We start from the raw sequence: 15,327 nt of genomic DNA, 5'->3' as shown, positions 1-15,327 counted from the left end.
AGCTTCTTAAATGTGTTTTTAAATGCAGGTTCGCCGGTCTTGTTTGCTCATGGAGACACCATGATCAGAAAGGTGGTTTTACCAGAGTATAGTTACTGCCATTTCCCAAACAGTGAAAACTCCACTGAAGGTTTGGTGATAGATAGAAACTGTGCACTTCCTTGGGGAAAAGTAAAGCCCTTGCATTCTTGGCTTCTTTTAGGACTTACACATGTGTCTTTTCTCAGTTGCCTTGGTGATTTATTTTCTCATCTATTATCACACGTGGTCTTTACTCTTCACCTATTTCTTCTCCCTCCATTATTTATTGAGTCATTTTACTTGTGGTAATATAAACATAAAATGGGCCTCAGAGATCATGGATGACCATCTGATGAGGGGGATGAAAAACTTTGCTTTGGAGAACCTTGACTTAACCTTCAATCGGTTAAGCATCTGACTCTTGATTTCGGCTCAGGTCATGATCTCACAGTTGTTAGATCAAGCCCCGTGTCAGGCTCTGTGCTGGGTATGGAACCTGCTTAAAATTCTCTCTCTCCCTCTGTCCCTCCCTCTTCTCAAAAAAAAAAAAAAAAAAAAACAACTTGTAAGAAATTTCACTTCAGTGAGAACATTTATGTGAGTACAGTGAGGCAGCAGAGTGACTTTTGATCACACCACATTACTTCATAAGCTTTATGGTGATTACTTTTCATTTGCTTTAGGGATGAGATGTCTGTATACAGTGAAAGAAAATATAAGCATTCAGGGCAATCATTCCAGGTCATCTTTGGAGTTTATTCTTAGGGTTTCACATCAGTATAACTTAACACATTCCATGTTTTTTATATTTGTGAATACAGCCCTCCACATTACAGCTAGTATTCTCTCCCAGGAGCAAATTCTAAAATAGCATCTCACTCTTTATTCACAGTCACTGCCCAGTGCCCTTCAGCTTCTGAGGTAAAACTTGGCAATTACACCCAGCATATTTCTCTCCTACATTCTTCTGGGAAGCCTTCCTCAGTTGGTCATTGGCTTTCTCTCTTCTTTGCTTAGGTTAATGTGAAGAATCATTCATTATTCAGATTTGCAAACTGTAATCTCGCCCTGCATTCATCATCTGCACTGCCTGTATTTCATAGTAATGTCACATGAACTCTATTTAGCATATTTACCTAGTTTTTAAGTTTTTAAATTTTGGGGGCTTTTAGTAGCAGTGGAATTGTTCTCTGACAAAGTATGATGGTTTAGGAATTCTCAGTCCAGATGCTGTTTTCTTCCAGGCCAAGGATTTGGAATATGTTCTTGAGGACGGATGGAGAAATGTTTTAGTAAGGTTGCCTATGAATGTCCTTGACTAGTCTCTTGCTGCCGTAATCAATTTGAACTATCTTTATATATAATTCATTTGCTCCTCCATCATACAGGGCATTCAACACTGCTTCTACTTCCACCTGTGTGAAGGTCATTTCTTTGGTCCAGAAAACACCTCTTCCTTAATAGTATTGTTTGTCAGCATATATCAATTTTCTTGAAATTGACTCATGTGTTGAGAAGTAGGCTGGATTCTTGCTTTGTTCTTGCCTACACCTGACAAGTCAATCTCAGGCAGAGTCTTTCTCTTTTGAGGTGAACAAAACATGGAGCACACAGAAAAAAAAATGAAGTGTAACATAGTGTACATCACCAGGATCAGTATGTTGGGGTTGTAGTTGGAGCCTCTAACTAGCAGTATGACCTTAATTAACCATTTCACCTCTCTTCTGGGCTCAGCATTCTCCTGTGTAAAATAAGCATATTGGACTGGGTAGTTCAAATGCTTATTCTAGTAGTCTCAGTTTCTAAGCTGTTGTGGCAAAGAACATTAATTGTTATAAATCAAAGCTACCTTTGTAGAATAGTAAAATTCTTTTATATGCTGACTGCTTTTCTATAATACAGATATTATCTTATGGCCCAAATTTTCTCTGAAGTATATAAAACACAATGTTGTCTCTGACCCTCCAATAAAACCAAGCTATAACATATTTCAGTCTGTCACCTCACCACTCTGCAAACCTCTTGTTACGTGAAAAATCTTTACATTAGTTTCTTACAACCATGTGTAGGACTATATCAGAGTATCTACTCTAGGAAAGGGGGAATTCTTAATGCAAGTTATTCTTTCAAGCAATTAGATTATTTCAGATACTAGCTTTTACAAAAGTTCTGTAGGTGAGAGTCCAATTTTTTAAGTGGTAGTTTTATAAAGTTTTACAATATGTTACCATATTAAACTCTCCAAAAACATGAGTTTCACTAAGGAAATTTCTAGTATGCATGGCATTATATCTAAGGACATTTTCAGAAATCTTCAAATTTTCTATAAGATGTAATAAGGTATAAAATTCAGTTGGGGATAATTAGAAGAGGAAGAGAATATAAGGTCAGAATAGAAAAAGAAGAGAATGAGTAGGAAGTTCCAACCCCTTTGCCTCCCTGAAAAACTGCCTCAGAGACCTTGAGAACAATAAAAGAAGATGAGAAGAATACATCAGGATCTTTGACTTTTACTCTTCCTTCTTTATAAAAGAAGATTATATGCCACGGGGCACCTGGGTGGCTCAGTCAGCTAAGCATCTGACTTCAGCTCAGGTCATGATCTCACGGTTCGTGAGTTCGAGCCCCACGTCAGGCTCTGTGCTGACAGCTCAGAGCCCAGAGCCTGCTTCGGATTCTGTGTCTCCCTCTCTCTGCCTCTCCCCCACTCATGCTCTGTCTCTCTCTCTCTGTCTCAAAAATAAATAAAAATTAAAAAATTATATGTCTTGAAGCACGTTGGGACACAGAAAGCAAAGCCATAAAGGCAACAATTCGTTAACATCTGGATAGAGAGGTAGACTTGGAAAAATGTCCCTCAGTACATATGACATATATAGCAAATTACAACAAGTCTGCATGTTCACAGTTCAAACTGGAAGAGACAGAGCACCCAAAAATTTCTGATGGGCAGTGTAAGGAAATGGACAACAACCAGAGTGGCCACTATCTCTTTGCATTTCAGTGACTCTGACTTTACTTTTCCTCTGAGACTTTAAGTTCAAGGTAAGAATAGAGACCTTTGTTATTAAAGTGGCAATACATGTATGTTTTTCTTTTGATTTTTCTGTTTTGTTTGTTGGGGCATTTGGGGGGAGGAGTGTGTCTCATTTGAGCCATTAGGAAATCCCAAGAAATGGGATGATATTTTTTTTCTTTTCTTAAATGAGGGACCCTACAACAACAGAGGTTAAATGATTTGTGACTTGTTGCAAAGTGAAGTGGCAAAGATGGGGCCAACATCAAAGTTTCCAGCTTGTTAAACATTTATCAGATATCTATGTTCTTCCCAACAACATTCCAAAAAATAAAAGTTTTCCACGTCCAGTTCAGAATAACCAAAATAATGGTGTCCCTTGGTTTTTCTGTGTAACCTGTTTACAGTGTCTTTTAAAATCATCTGCCAGCTGTGTCATGGTAAAACTTACACTATCCTTGGCTTGAAGTTGTGAATCATAGCTATTAAGTCCTTATGAGCTTTCGGGCAAGTCATTTAAGTGCTTTGAGTTCTAGTTTGTTAAACTGTAAAATGTCAATCAAAATATCATCACTTCAAGATTAATGAGGATTAAATTAAATAATGAGTTTGGAAACACTATATAAGCTATAGATTGTCACTAACAATTTAATGTGTATGCTTAAGTAATTTTTCAGAAAACTTCAATGGCTTCCTGTTACTTGTGGAATAACGCCTGTAATCTTATAAGTCCTCTTTGACATTTATTTTCAATCTTTTTTCTGCTTATAATAATAGCCAAGATATATTGAATAATTACTTTGTACCAGGGATATGGTGGATGTTTATCATCTCAGGGAAACCTCATATCAAGACTATAATAAAGGCAATGTTATTATCCCAATTTTTTAGCTATTTATTACTTGGAAAGCTGAAGAAACTTGCCCAATTTCACAAAGAGTAGAAGGAAGTGTGGAGCAAGTGTGTGATTCTAGAGTAAACTTAACCATCATGTACTTTTGCTTCCAAATAAAGCATATTTCTTGAACATTACTCTAACATAAATCACACTCAGTTCTGCAACAACCACCTTACTATACTATGAAAAGTTTTGATAGAGAAATTCACATAAATGCTGAACAATCACAACACAAAATTATCTGATTTTTTTTAATTTCCTTTGCTAGTTGGTTGACCTAGTTAGTTCAGATCTCAGCCCCAAATGCTGCTTCATTAATGAATTTATCTTGGTGTGCCTGCCACATCTCCCTTTTCTTCTGTCCTTCGCTAATTCAAGCTCTTTTATTACGCTTGGAGTTCATGCTAATGTCCCCTTTGAGCATTTATCATAGCTATAGTTAAAAATGAATTGGACTATTAGTCTTATCATTTCTGTACTTCTCATTAGAAAGTGCCATGAGGGCAGAGGTCATTGTCTATTGACATATCTTGCACAGTAACATTTTCTTTTATAAAATGTCTATTTTTGAGAGAGAGAAAAAGGAGGGGGGAGAGAAAAAGAGGGGGGAGAGAGAGCAGGGGAGGGCCAGAGGGGGTAGTGGACAGAGGATCTGAAGCAGGCTCTGTGCTGAGAAGCGAGGCTGAAACTCATGAACCATGAGATCATGACCTGGGTAAAAGTCCGGTGTGTAACCAACTGAGCTACCCAGGTGCCGCAAATTGCACAGTAAATTCTTAATAAAAACCTATTGAGTGAATGGTTAATGAATGAATGAATCTCATCTTCCTTTGTTTTATCACTTTAATTTATATACTGTTTCATTGTTTGAAAATCCATTTTCTTTTTTTTTTTTCCCCTATGAATTGTTCTGTTTGTATAATGAATTTTCAAACTTCCCGGCCAATCCTAATTGACTAAAAATATTTATAGGAATTTCCCATAGCTATATCTGTGCCAATGACAACTAAATTGACAATTTCTTCCTCTTTAAATATTAGATTTCTGAATACAAGTAGATTAAGTCAGCTAAGAAAACAAGAAACAGAATCTTTTTATGTTTTGCACATTGCTGTTAAACTGCATTTTGAATGTGGCTTTGAAATTTGCATAATCATTCATGAATCTCCTTTCATTTGAATGTCTTAGTAATGACAACTTAAGATATATTGTTTACTGCTTATTCAAAATAAATTTCAATTATCAAAGTAGATCTTTATGTGTGCACCTGTTTCCATATTTGCTATGGACTCAATTAGTAATATGATCATGTATGCTGATGCTGTTTTGAAACTGTGACTTGAAATATACCATGGTAACTTCTGCAATATTAGAGAACAGTGTTTTTTTTAATCCTGTTAAATCATCTAGGCTGGAATTTTAAAACTTGAAATATCCAGCATATGCCACACTAAATTTACCAATGTTTATGCTGTAGATAGCTCAATATATCAAAGCTTCAAAACATTGTAGAAATATACTTGGCTGCTGCTAATTCTATCCAGAGGTGAACTCTAATTCCTGGGGAAATCTATGTCTTCCTAAGAGCTCAATTACAGAATTTTGTCTTCATTGTGCTGTAACATAGAAAATATTTTTAAATTCTATTTTGTAGGAAATATATTGGATTTTATTCATCATTTAATTCTACCATCTTAGTGATGCCCCTAATAGGGTAAACTGTCCATTTTAGAGTATTAGAAAGTTATAAACTCAGAAAAACCTGTTCTACTTCTACCCCTTACCATTTGGGTAAAACTAAGTGTATATAAAACTCTTTAAATCCTTCTCATTCTGTAAAATGTATAGTAGTAGTTCATGCCTTATAGAATTTTTGTGAAGATTCAATGATGAAATGTCTGGAAGAGTTTAGCGCAGATCCTAGTATATAGTAAATGCTCAATAAATATTAATCATCATTTTTATTACCATTATTATCATAGTGTTCATGTGTAAGTAATTTTGTCATTTACATGGCATGTGCTATCTGTTCTTTGCATATGTATGAGTCTACTTTTCTCTAGACAACATGGATTTGGTACCTGGTTGGCAACACTGTTCTTTCTACCATTCTTATTGCCTTAAATACAGTAAACAGTCATTTAATGGAAAGATGATTTGTTGGTATATGTCTGCATTACAGTGAATTCACTTGCCTTCCAGAAGTGTCATTTGAGCACCTTTTTCTACGTGACACTGGGAAACAAAGGGGACTAATGCAATATTACAGGTGGCTTTTAAATTCAAAATGTATCCAAAACCTAGTAATTTTAAAGCTATGGGTAATTCCAAACTCTAGAGAAATAGAGAAACAAAAATAGCTCTGAATAATAATATTCTTAAAGCATTTGTGCCAAATGAGGTATTTGCAAGTTAATTGTCTAATCTAATGTAGTCACAGTTGAATAACTTTGGAAGTAATTGGGGAAACAAAGCATTGATAAATCTGTGTGTGTGTGTATGTGTGTGTGTGTGTGCATGTGCATGCACACATGTATGGTTCCTTGAATAATAGCATCTAACATGGGCAATTTTCTTATAATTTTAAAATAGAATTAAAAACCAACACATTGTTGAACACAATTTTCAAGATGGAAATAATTATCTTTATGTATATCTATGGTATTTTAAATAGTTGATCTAGAAAATCCTGTCCAAGCCAAGTTTATAGTAATGGAGATATCCTAAAATTCAGCATACTTCTCATATTTATTTTGTTTTTTAAATAGGCACTGATAAGAGGAGGAAAGAGTCAATTTATTAGTTTTAGTAAAAGGCGAAAGATTTATGCGATTTGAAGAGAAACCAGAGCATCAATTTATTAGTTTTAGACTAAAAACTTATTGGGTTTTGTTCCTATTGGTTCCTCATTAGTTCAATAGGCTCCCAAACAGATTTTCTTTTTGAAGAAAAGTGCCCTACAAATAGAGAAGTTTGCACAATGTAAACCTAACAGATGAAAGTGGCAAGGATGAGGCTGATAAGGTAGGCTGCCATCAAATCGTGATGGACTTTGAATAACACTGTAAGGCTGGGTTTGAGTAGGGTAGTAACATGATCAAATCTATATTTAGAAATCACTTTTAAGGACTTGGATGATGGACTAGAGTAGGGGAGAAATCAGAGGTGAGCAAAATAATTTGGAAGTCCCAACAGGAAAAAAAAACAAAGGAAGTCCCAATAGGGATGGAAGTAAGGGTATGGAAGTTCCAACAGGGAAAGGAATTAAATTAAGGATTTACAGGGCCTTATCAATAGTTATCTTTGTAAGAGGAGGAAAAAAAAAGGAGTTGAACCTTGTGTATTTCAATCATGCAGGATGTTTACATATTTTTAACTATAGCTTTGCACAGTGTCAGCATAACAAAGCCCCCCCCCAAATTAAGGTACCTCAACAAACAAGGAAGATAAAGAATTTCATAAAATTAGTATAATACCAGAACAAAGAGTAAGGAGGGGGAGGGGAGAGATAGAAGCATACCTATATATATTGCATGTATTATATCTGTATTACATATGTATCATACATATGTATTACATGTATTAGTCATTTGTACACATATATATTATAAATGAATATAGAACATTGAAAAGTTTTCCAGCCTCAAGTGATTTGAAAGGCAGCAAGAGAGTAATTTAAATACAAGCAGGCTAGATTCAGGAAAGAGGAAGTGATGAGTTTGATTTAGCTCATCAGTAGCAAAATATTTTATAATTAATTATTATTAGTTACAAATAGAGCAGAGGAGCATAGAAGTAGGTCTTCTAAATAGTGGGTGAATGGTTGTGGGAGAGACAAGGATAGATAATGAATAAAGCAAAAATTTGGTCTCAGAGAGCCTTCTTTAATAATAATTATAATTGTAATTATTTTAACATACCATAAATTTGAAAAAGTTTACAGCATTGATTGATGGATCCACTGAATCACTGAGAAATTCTTCTCTTTCTGGTTTAACTGGTGCTTGTGAAAACATATATCTTTGCTCAAGCATTAATAAAAAAGAGCTGGAAAAGAATTTGAACTCTCTTTTCTTTGATGTATGAAGAAGGAAGGTTTAATTTGGGAAAAGAATAGAGAAGCCTTTTATGCTTTTTGTTAAGAGTAGCCAAATGCTGGAAAAGTATGATAGCAAGGAAATGGAAGGTGTGTTGCTAACTGCTCAAAAAAAGAAAATTAATGCCTTAATACCATCCGATCTGTACCAGGATGATTGGCTATAAAATGAGTTTTCATTTCATTTAAATAGAATTGAATTAATCAAAATATTAATTGATCACATTTAATTTATCACAGTTATCACCACAAGTAGCCTCTTAAAGTTATTAGGTAACATCTGTAGGACATCTAGAGGACACATCTGGGCTCACCAGCATCAGGAATAATCTCTTAGTGTCTTTCCTCTTTTGCAACATTTCACACTGACATGCTCAGTAAGCTTCAGTGATTTGAACTCACCATGTGCATGTACCTTAAATGTGATAAGCTGTGTAGTACACACATACAACCTAAGGGCAAGAAATGGGATGCCAAAGGTTAGACTGTGTAGGGGTGGGGGGAAACACACCAACGAAAAACAAGATAAGAAAAATAATTTTTCCTATATAGTATTGAAAAAATTTTGGCATGTACAATGCAGTGAAAATTGAGTTCAACTGGTTTGAGAAAGTGTTCAAAAATTCAGTCCAAGTTCCACTAGTGGCTCAAAATATGACCTTGTACATGCCTTGTAACTCAGTTTTTTATCTTCCTAAAGAGTACAAATGTTCTTGGAAGTAGAAAATAAGCCAAATAAAATCATGAGGTATTAAGATGCATTTGGAAGTTCTTTGGAGGTCAAGAGTTTTGAAATTCTACATATAATACAAAATCCAAGAAGAAAAAATGAATTTTCTTCTGCTCTAGTATAGTAATCTAAGTATTCATCTCTCAGCTAAATACCCAGATTATCTCTCCATAGCTATCTAAAGTTCATTTATATGAACACTTTCTCACTTTCCTGATAAAATTCATTTTTATCAACCTTCATGCAGTTTGAATTTCTGTATCCTCTGCAGTGTCAGCACCAGAGAAATATTATTTCCAACTAGTCAAAGACTGAGGAAAGCCAAAAGGTTAGTGGTAGATGGGGGAAGGGCTTTGCTGTAGAATTTGATATCTTAAAGGCAAGCCGTTTCATTTCCAGAGAGCTTGAGTATAATGTGATTTATCATATCAGTACCATGTAGAGCAAAGATTTTACTAAATTCAGGGAGATAAGGGAGAAAACAATAACTACAATAACCACTGAAATATAGCCTCGAATAATACTGGTGAACTATTAATGCCAGGGAAAGAAATGCAGTGGACAGGTCAGTTTCTATAAGGAGTAATCTTGGTTTTTTGGGTTTTTGTTTGTTTGTCTGTTTGTGTGGTGTCTTTTTTTTTTTGACATTGTATCTGTTTCACATCAAAAGGGAGAAGGGCTCCTCTTCATCACCAGCTTCCAGTGCTGTTCTAAATTTAAACAAAAAGATGCTAAATGTGTGCAAGAAAGAAAGAATGGTTTAGTCACATAAACACAGACATCATAATTACTGCCATTAGCATTATACTAGTCACTGAATAAATTCATTTCTGATAATATAGGCCCAAGTAAAAGTTTGTATATCTCTTACATAGTAATCCAAAAAATAAATGGCCTAGGGCTTATACGGTGGTTTCATTGTAGCAAAGACCAAGACCCTTTATTTAGGTCATTATATATCTGCCAATATTACATAACTTCTCTTCAGCTCTTGCTAAGCCATTTACATTCAGCCAACCAGAAGGAAAAGGTAATGGAAAAGGGAAAGGGGCAGGCATGATGCTTCTTTTAAAAGAAGTTCTGATTACCTCGACTTGTAATCCATTGGCAAGGACACAGGCACATTTGATGCAGGGGAGACTGGAAATTGTCTTTATAGCTGTGCAGCCATATGCCTCACTCAAGTTCTATAGAAGAAGGGTAGAATGGGTATGTGATGATCTGCTCTCAATCTTGTATCTCCCCTAAACACACACACACACACACACACACACACACACACCAACAGCAACAACAAAACCCCCACAAAAAAACAAGTTGCCCACCACTTGTCTCTCCCCTATAGGTTCAATTCCTTTCTTCCTACACATCAAACCACAACACAAGGAGCCACATCAAGACCTGATGGAGAGGGCCAAATATTACCTACCCAGAGATGGACTTTGACCTGGATGCAACTTTGGAATTGTTTCCCTTTTAGGGGGAGTGAATATCCCAAAGAAGACCATTCTTCTTGATGTGGCTCATCATGCTTAGGATATTAAAATATAAAGGAAATGTCTTTTTCTCTCCTCTATGCCAATATAAAATGGTGACACAAGAATTTAAAACTGATTAAAACTGGTTTTTTTTTTAAAGAAAGCATGGGAAATTCATAGCAGTTACTGAATGATCACAACCATCAAATCTCACTGGGCAAAAGTGGAGAAAAATCTGTCTTGTACTGAATTAAGTTCCTTGGATAACCCAAGTAGCTCATTATAATGCCCTCTGGATATTTGTGATTATGGTCCTTGGTTTAGTCCTTTATGACACTTTCCTTGTCCTTATCCTTCATAATGAAAATATTGAAAAGTATTTTTTTAGAAGCTAGTTTAGTCCACATCATGATTGCAGGTTTGAGATAGGGTTCTGCTTTAAGGTTAGGAAAATAATAAGCTTCTGTAGGTGGTTTGTTTCTTTGGAAATACAATTTTTAGTAGGCTTCTAGTCAATTCTGTCTGCAGGTAATCGTAAGTAAAAATGTCATAAAAAGATATTTTTTATACTTAAACATACTGGTCTTTAATTTACTGGCTTTTTTTTTCTCTCAAACTTGAATGGACTCAGCGCTCCACATCTGAATCTCAGTTTTGCCCCTGAGCTCGTTTTCATTGTCTGGCTGAAAACTCTTGGTAGGAACTGCTTGGCAAAACATGAGGCTACAGTCTTATCTGCTACAAACTCTACCTTTTCAGAGAAACCTGTTCTAACTAGCCTACGTTGTACTGTCACTGGTAGAACTTTAAAAAAAATCAACAAAAAGAAACTAACAGACCTATATTCTGAGGTTTTCACATCAATTCTATAGTTATAAGCTCTATAACTTGCAGGTCTATAATTTTTCAAGTCTGCTTTTCAAAGTATCTTAAGCAGCAGTGTAATGAAACATTTGTCTGTATAACAAAGGTCTGCTACCCTGCAGCTTGCCTCCCCTTGCTGATTTCCAACAATCACAAAAAGACAGCCACACATTTTGGATTGCTTGGTATTTTTTTTTTTTAGCATTGCTCTTCTGAGTACCATCTGTGTTACACAAATTTGTAAATGTTAGCAATAGAATAGTTAAAAATAGAGGTATTTATATATTTCCCAATAACTGTTCAGACATCCAAAATAAATACAGAGAAAGTAGAAGAAAGGAAATAATAAAAACAATAAGAGACATATATTAAATACATAAGTCAAAATTGTTTCTTATAAATGACTTATAATAATGACAAACCTCTGGTAAAATTGAATTAAAACACAGAAGACAAGATCAAAAATCAGAAGTTAATATTTAGACAACAGATGTTGCACATATGAAGCAGTAATAAGAGCATGTTATGAAAAATGTCATTCCAGTAAATTTCAAACTCAAATGCAATGGACCAAATTCTTATAAAAATTAACATCACTGATAGTAATTCAAAAAATAGAAAACTTCATAGACCTATAGACATTAGAAAAATTGAATTAGTCAAAAACATTTGTGCACAGAAAAATTAAGCCAGAGGTAAATTCCCCAGAGTTCTGTCAAAATATTTAAAGAAAAAAAAAATCTATGCAATCTCTCCTGGAAGAAAAAAGGAAACTACTCTATTCATATAATGAAGCTGGTATTACCTTGGTACCAAACCTAAGAAGAACATTTTGTGAACAACAACAACAACAAAAAAAATGACATACCAATTTCACTTGTGAACATAGAAGAAAATAGTTCTAAGATATGAGAAGTCTAATAATGTATGACCAAGTTGAGTTTAATCTAGTAATGAAAACTGGTTTAACACTAGAAAATTAACAAATGTAATTCTGCATGATTCATATAAACAAAAAATATAACTCTGGTGGAAAGAGAACAGTTTTGTTCTATAGTTTTGCTTTCATAGCCTCTCATCTAATTTTCAAACCTGAGCCAATTTGTATACCTGGAATGTTGTGCCCAAAGAGGCAGCCTGATCTTGTTTCCATAGGTATAGCCAGTAATTTTCTTTCTATTCTTCTGCTAATTATTCATCTGCAATTATTCATCACACTGACTATGTCCCAGAAAGAGGGAAACACACTTTTCCAGGATAGATGGTAATTTCGAACTGAGATAAACCTTGGAAAAGTGAAATATTTTCTGGCCTACCCACAGAGAGGACATTTATGGAAGTGAGATAAGCAAAATTTTGGCCTAAAACCATTATACAGTGGACCCAGTGAGTGTGCAAAAGCAGCTAAGGGTCATTTCCTCAATTTCTGGATGCATCCAAAACATACTCATCCATGAGGAGGATCCTTACATTATCTCACTCACCCAAAGAATAAAGTCTATTATCCTAGAAGGGGCAAGTAAAATACTCTGGAAGTAATACATCTCTCTTTTTCTTTAAACTGAGATCCATGTTCTTTTATTTACATATTACAAAATAATACATGAACAGATACATGATTATTTTTGCATATTTAAAAAAACATCATTATATATAGAGTAAAAATAAAAATACCTTTCACTGTAGTCTTGATTCCCCCCTCATATCACACCATGCAGCTCCCCACAGGTAACCAGTGACAATATTCAGCAGAACTGGGAACTGTGAGATCCACTTAAAAAAAATTGTGGTAAAAAACACGTAACATGAATTCTCTTCTCAACAAAATTTTAAGTGCACATTATAGCATTGCTAACTGTATGCACATTGTTATAAAGCAAAACTCCAGAACATTTTTTTTTAAGTAGGCTCCACACTCACGGGGCTTGAGATCAAGACCCTGAGATCAAGACCTGAGCCAAGATCAAGAGTCAGATGCTTAAGCAACTAAGACACCCAGGCACCCCTACCCCCTAGAACTTTTTCATTTTGCATGACTAATACTCTATATCCACTGAAGAGCATTTCTGTTTCCCCTCCACCTCCAGTCCCTGGCAACCACCATTCTACTTTCTGCTCCTATGAGTTTGATTATTTTAGATATTTGTATAAGTACAATTATGCATAGTATGTCCTCCTGTGACTGACTTCACTTAGTATAATGTCCTCATGGTTTCCCCATGTTGTAGCTTATGACAGGATTTCCTTCTTTTACAAGACACAATAATAACCCATTGTGTGTGTGTGTGTGTGTGTGTGTGTGTGTGTGTGTGTGTGTGTGTAATCTGTTTATTCTTTTATTTTGATGGACATTTAGGTGTTTCCACCCCTTTGCTATTGTGAATAATGCTGCAATTAAATTTTTTTTTCAACGTTTATTTATTTTTGGGACAGAGAGAGACAGAGCATGAACGGGGGAGGGGCAGAGAGAGAGGGAGACACAGAATCAGAAACAGGCTCCAGGCTCTGAGCCGTCAGCCCAGAGCCCGACGCGGGGCTCGAACTCACGGACCGCGAGATCGTGACCTGGCTGAAGTCCGACGCTTAACCGACTGCGCCACCCAGGCGCCCCTAATGCTGCAATTAATATGGGAGTGCAAATATCTCTTCAAGATCTTGACTTCAGTTTGGACAAATGCCAACAAATGCACTTGCTGGATCATATAGTACCTCTGTTTTGAATTATTGGAGGAATTTCCAGACTATTTTCCATAGTGGCTACACCATTTTAAATTCCTACCAACAGTACTCAAGAGTTCTGATTTCTCCACATCCTTGCTAATGTTTGTTATTTTCTGTTTTTTTAATAATATCTCATTGAGATAATATTTCTTTGTAGTTTTGATTTGCACTTCCCTGATGATTAGTGATATTCAGCATCTTTTCATATAGCTGTTGTTCTTTTTTGTTTGTTTGTTTTCTTTAGAGAAATGTCTATTCAAGTCCTTTGCCTATTTTTAAGTAAAGAAAACTATTATTTTGCTGTTGACTTGTGGGAGTTCCTTAGATATTTTGAATATTAACCCATTATCAGATATATGTATTGTGGATATTTTCTCCCATTCCACAGGTTGCCATTCACTCTTTTATTTCCTTTGCTGTACAAAAGCTTTTTTGGTTCGATGTAGTCCCACTTGTCTATTTTTATTTTTGTTACCTGTGCTTTTGGTGTCCTATTGAAGAAATCTTGCCAAACCAATATTATGAAGCTTTTTTTCTATGTTTTCTTGTAGTAGTTTTATAGTTTCAGGTCTTATGTTAACTCTTTAATTTATATTGAGTTGAATTTTATGTATGTTGTAAGATTAGGCCCCAATTTTGTGCTCTTGCATGTAGATACTTAATTTTTCCAGCACCATTTATTGAAGATACTATTCTTTCCCCAGTGTTCTGTCCTGTTAAACAGCATTTGACTATATATGAGTGGGGTTGTTTTGGGGATCACTATTCTTTTCCATCAGTTTATGTGTCCATTTTATATCAGTACAATATTGTTTTGATTATTGTAACTCTGTAATATGTTTTTCAGTCAAGAAGCATGAGGCTTCCATCTTTTTTTCTTTTTCAGTATTGTTTTGGATATTCAAGGTGTTTTGTGTTTCTATATGAACTTTAGGATCATTTTTTCTATTTCTTCAAAAATGCCATTGGGATTTGATAGAGCTTACATTGAACCTATATATCAGTCTGAGTAGTATGGATATTTTTAGCAATATTTAGTCTTCGAATCCATGAACACAGGATGTATTTCTATTTATTTGTGTCTTCTTCAATTTGAGCAACATTTTATAGTTTTCAGTGTATAAGCCTCTCATCTCCTTCATAAGTTCACTCCTAGGTATTTTATTATTTTTGATGCTATTGTAATGGGATTACTTTGTCAATTACCTTTTTAGACTATGCCTTGTTGGTGTTTTCAAGTTTGTTGATTTAGGAACATTTGAGCAGCATCAATTCTCCCAGATTTCTTTCTCAGTGGCTCCCAGGCATCTAGAGTATGTAGGGTCCCCTTAGTGCTCTGGAACAGTCATGACAGAAACCAGTCCCTTGGCAAGCTCCCTGTAAAGATAGAATGTTGGACTCATGTTTCAAGCCCTTCATTTCCCAGGAAGAAGCAGGAGTTTTCTTCTTTTCATTCTACGCTAAGATTATGGCTAGTAAATGAGTGCTAATCCAAACCATCAA

General features: G+C 35.2%; 1 long non-coding RNA gene across 1 annotated transcript in view; it reads right to left on the bottom strand.

Moving 5' to 3' along the window:
* Positions 1 to 7,383: 7,383 nt before the first annotated feature.
* Positions 7,384 to 15,327, bottom strand: part of LOC111559709 — a 33,971-nt gene continuing 26,027 nt past the window's right edge. Inside the window, exons 4-6 of the long non-coding RNA XR_002740829.2 lie at positions 12,778 to 12,876; positions 9,850 to 9,948; positions 7,384 to 9,471 (exon numbers count right to left, since the gene is read on the bottom strand). This is a non-coding gene — a long non-coding RNA (uncharacterized LOC111559709). The remainder of the gene's footprint in view (positions 9,472 to 9,849; positions 9,949 to 12,777; positions 12,877 to 15,327) is intronic.

Source organism: Felis catus, chromosome A3, assembly GCF_018350175.1.
Source record: "Felis catus isolate Fca126 chromosome A3, F.catus_Fca126_mat1.0, whole genome shotgun sequence".
In the NCBI taxonomy this organism is placed as follows: Eukaryota; Metazoa; Chordata; class Mammalia; order Carnivora; family Felidae; genus Felis; species Felis catus.
This window is presented reverse-complemented; position numbering and strand designations above follow the sequence as displayed.